Consider the following 4939-nt stretch of genomic DNA (forward strand, 5'->3'; position numbering starts at 1 on the left):
ACCACGGCATCTAGCCCTTTGACTTTGCACGGACGCGTTTTGACCAGTGGAACTATCCACCCGGTCATGTTAGCTCAGCCCATACGAACACTTTAGAGCAACATCCGGGCCAAACCCACAGTAAGATCCCCTCCCTGTAGACCCGACGCGTCCGTTTCCCCCCTCCAGGTGCCCGCGTCGGCGCCGTCCGTATGAGGGGGCACACCCCGGAGACGCGTGCCGCCTCTTCGGACATGCCAGCACACCACCCCGCATGTATGAGGGCCCGGTGCGACGCTCGGGTGGCATTGCTAGCCCCCCCCCCCCCCCGACGGCCCCCGTCCCGCCTAACCCTGTATCGTTTGACCACGGGATCTAGCCCTTTGACTTTGCACGGACGGGTTTTGACCAGTGGAACTATCGACCCGGTCGTGTTAGGTCATCCTATACGAACACTTTAGAGCAACATCCGGGCCAAACCCACAGTAATATCCCCTCCCTGTAGACCCGACGTATCCGTTTCCCCCCTTCAGGTGCCGGCGGCGGCGCCGTCCGTGTGAGGGGGCACACCCCGGAGACGCGTGCCGCCTCTTCGGACATGCCAGCACACCACACCGCATGTATGAGGGCCCGGTGTGACGCTCGGGTGGCATTGCTACCCCCCAACGGCCCCCGTCCCGCCTAACCCTGTAGCGTTTGACCACGGGATCTAGCCCTTTGACTTTGCACGGACGGGTTTTGACCAGTGGAACTATCGACCCGGTCGTGTTAGGTCAGCCCATACGAACACTTTAGAGCAACATCCGGGCCAAACCCACAGTAAGATCCCCTCCGTATAGACCCGACGCGTCCGTTTCCCCCTCCAGGTGCCGGCGTCGGCGCCGTCCGTGTGAGGGGGCACACCCCGGAGACGCGTGCCGCCTCTTCGGACATGCCAGCACACCACCCCGCATGTATGAGGGCCCGGTGCGATGCTCGGGTGGCATTGCTACCCCCCCCCCCCCACGGCCCCCGTCCCGCTTAACCCTGTAGCGTTTGACCACGGGATCTAGCCCTTTGAGTTTGCACGGACGCGTTTTGACCAGTGGAACTATCCACCCGGTCATGTTAGGTCAGCCCATACGAACACTTTAGAGCAACATCCGGGCCAAACCCACAGTAAGATCCCCTCCCTGTAGACCCGACGCGTCCGTTTCCCCCCTCCAGGTGCCGGCGGCGGCGCCGTCCGTGTGAGGGGGCACTCCTCGGAGACGCGTGCCGCCTCTTCGGACATGCCAGCACACCATCCCGCATATATGAGGGCCCGGTGCGACGCTCGGGTGGCATTGCTACCCCCCCCCACGGCCCCCGTCCCGCCTAACCCTGTAGCGTTTGACCACGGGATCTAGCCCTTTGACTTTGCACGGACGGGTTTTGACCAGTGGAACTATCGACCCGGTCTTGTTAGGTCAGCCTATACGAACACTTTAGAGCAACATCCGGGCCAAACCCACAGTAAGATCCCCTCCCTGTAGACCCGACGTGTCCGTTTCCCCCCTTCAGGTGCTGGCGGCGGCGCCGTCCGTGTGAGGGGGCACACCCCGGAGACGCGTGCCGCCTCTTCGGACATGCCAGCACACCACCCCACATGTATGAGGGCCCGGTGCGACGCTCGGGTGGCATTGCTACCCCCCCCCCCCCACGGCCCCCGTCCCGCCTAACCCTGTAGCGTTTGACCACGGGATCTAACCCTTTGATTTTCCACGGACACGTTTTAACCAGTGGAACTATCCACCCGGTCGTGTTAGGTCAGCCCATACGAACACTTTAGAGCAACATCCAGGCCAAACCCACAGTAAGATCCCCTTCCTGTAGACCCGACGCGTCCATTTCCCCCCTTCAGGTGCCGGCGGCGCCGCCGTCCGTGTGAGGGGGCACACCCCGGAGACGCGTGCCGCCTCTTCGGACATGCCTGCACACCACCCCGCATGTATGAGGGCCCGGTGCGACGCTCGGGTGGCATTGCTACCCCCCACGGCCCCCGTCCAGCCTAACCCTGTAGCGTTTGACCACGGGATCTAGCCCTTTGACTTTGCACGGACGCGTTTTGACCAGTGGAACTATCCACCCGGTCATGTTAGGTCAGCCCATACGAACACTTTAGAGCAACATCCGGGCCAAACCCACAGTTATATCCCCTCCCTGTAGACCCGACGCATCCGTTTCCCCCATCCAGGTGCCCGCGTCGGCGCCGTCCGTGTGAGGGGGCACACCCCGGAGACGCGTGCCGCCTCTTCGGACATGCCAACACACCACCCAGCATGTATGAGGGCCCGGTGCGACGCTCGGGTGGCATTGCTACCCCCCCCCCCCCACGGCCCCCGTCCCGCCTAACCCTGTAGCGTTTGACCACGGGATCTAGCCCTTTGACTTTGCACGGACGGGTTTTGACCAATGGAACTATCGACCCGGTCGTGCTAGGTCAGCCTATACGAACACTTTAGAGCAACATCCGGGCCAAACCCACAGTAAGATCCCCTCCCTGTAGACCCGACGTGTCCGTTTCCCCCCTTCAGGTGCCGCCGGCGGCGCCGTCCGTGTCAGGGGGCACACCCCGGAGACGCGTGCCGCCTCTTCGGACATGCCAGCACACCACCCCGCATGTATGAGGGCCCGGTGCGACGCTCGGGTGGCATTGCTACCCCCCCCCCCCACGGCCCCCGTCCCGCCTAACCCTGTAGCGTTTGACCACGGGATCTAACCCTTTGACTTTCCAGGGACACATTTTAACCAGTGGAACTATCCACCCGATCGTGTTAGGTCAGCCCATACGAACACTTTAGAACAACATCCAGGCCAAACCCACAGTAAGATCCCCTCCCTGTAGACCCGACGCGTCCATTTCCCCCCTTCAGGTGCCGGCGGCGCCGCCGTCCGTGTGAGGGGGCACACCCCGGAGACGCGTGCCGCCTCTTCGGACATGCCTGCACACCACCCCGCATGTATGAGGGCCCGGTGCGACGCTCGGGTGTCATTGCTACCCCCCACGGCCCCCGTCCCACCTAACCCTGTAGCGTTTGACCACGGCATCTAGCCCTTTGACTTTGCACGGACGCGTTTTGACCAGTGGAACTATCCACCCGGTCATGTTAGCTCAGCCCATACGAACACTTTAGAGCAACATCCGGGCCAAACCCACAGTAAGATCCCCTCCCTGTAGACCCGACGCGTCCGTTTCCCCCCTCCAGGTGCCCGCGTCGGCGCCGTCCGTGTGAGGGGGCACACCCCGGAGACGCGTGCCGCCTCTTCGGACATGCCAGCACACCACCCCGCATGTATGAGGGCCCGGTGCGACGCTCGGGTGGCATTGCTAGCCCCCCCCCTCCCGACGGCCCCCGTCCCGCCTAACCATGTATCGTTTGACCACGGGATCTAGCCCTTTGACTTTGCACGGACGGGTTTTGACCAGTGGAACTATCGACCCGGTCGTGTTAGGTCATCCTATACGAACACTTTAGAGCAACATCCGGGCCAAACCCACAGTAAGATCCCCTCCCTGTAGACCCGAAGTATCCGTTTCCCCCCTTCAGGTGCCGGCGGCGGCGCCGTCCGTGTGAGGGGGCACACCCCGGAGACGCGTGCCGCCTCTTCGGACATGCCAGCACACCACACCGCATGTATGAGGTCCCGGTGTGACGCTCGGGTGGCATTGCTACCCCCCAACGGCCCCCGTCCCGCCTAACCCTGTAGCGTTTGACCACGGGATCTAGCCCTTTGACTTTGCACGGACGGGTTTTGACCAGTGGAACTATCGACCCGGTCGTGTTAGGTCAGCCCATACGAACACTTTAGAGCAACATCCGGGCCAAACCCACAGTAAGATCCCCTCCGTGTAGACCCGACGCGTCCGTTTCCCCCTCCAGGTGCCGGCGTCGGCGCCGTCCGTGTGAGGGGGCACACCCCGGAGACGCGTGCCGCCTCTTCGGACATGCCAGCACACCACCCCGCATGTATGAGGGCCCGGTGCGATGCTCGGGTGGCATTGCTACCCCCCCCCCCCCCCACGGCCCCCGTCCCGCCTAACCCTGTAGCGTTTGACCACGAGATCTAGCCCTTTGACTTTGCACGGACGGGTTTTGACCAGTGGAACTATCGACCCGGTCGTGTTAGGTCAGCCTATACGAACACTTTAGAGCAACATCCGGGCCAAACCCACAGGAAGACCCCCTCCGTGCAGACCCGACGCGTCTGTTTCCCCCCTCCAGGTGCCGGCGTCGGCGCCGTCCGTGTGAGGGGGCACACCCCGGAGACGCGTGCCGGCTCTTCGGACATGCCAGCACACCACCCCGCATGTATGAGGGCCCGGTGCGACGCTCGGGTGGCATTGCTACCCCCCCCACGGCCCCCGTCCCGCCTAACCCTGTAGCGTTTGACCACGGGATCTAGCCCTTTGACTTTGCACGGACGGGTTTTGACCAGTGGAACTATCGACCCGGTCTTGTTAGGTCAGCCTATATGAACACTTTAGAGCAACATCCGGGCCAAACCCACAGTAAGATCCCCTCCCTGTAGACCCGACGTGTGCGTTTCCCCCCTTCAGGTGATGGCGGCGGCCCCGTCCGTGTGAGGGGGCACACCCCGGAGACGCGTGCCGCCTCTTCGGACATGCCAGCACACCACCCCACATGTATGAGGGCCCGGTGCGACGCTCGGGTGGCATTGCTACCCCCCCCCCCATGGCCCCCGTCCCGCCTAACCCTGTAGCGTTTGACCACGGGATCTAACCCTTTGACTTTCCACGGACACGTTTTAACCAGTGGAACTATCCACCCGGTCGTGTTAGGTCAGCCCATACGAACACTTTAGAGCAACATCCAGGCCAAACCCACAGTAGGATCCCCTCCCTGTAGACCCGACGCGTCCATTTCCCCCCTTCAGGTGCCGGCGGCGCCGCCGTCCGTGTGAGGGGGCACACCCCGGA

This window comes from Triticum urartu, chromosome 7A (genome assembly GCF_056163025.1).
Source record: "Triticum urartu cultivar PI428250 chromosome 7A, HENAU_Tu73, whole genome shotgun sequence".
NCBI lineage: Eukaryota > Viridiplantae > Streptophyta > Magnoliopsida > Poales > Poaceae > Triticum > Triticum urartu.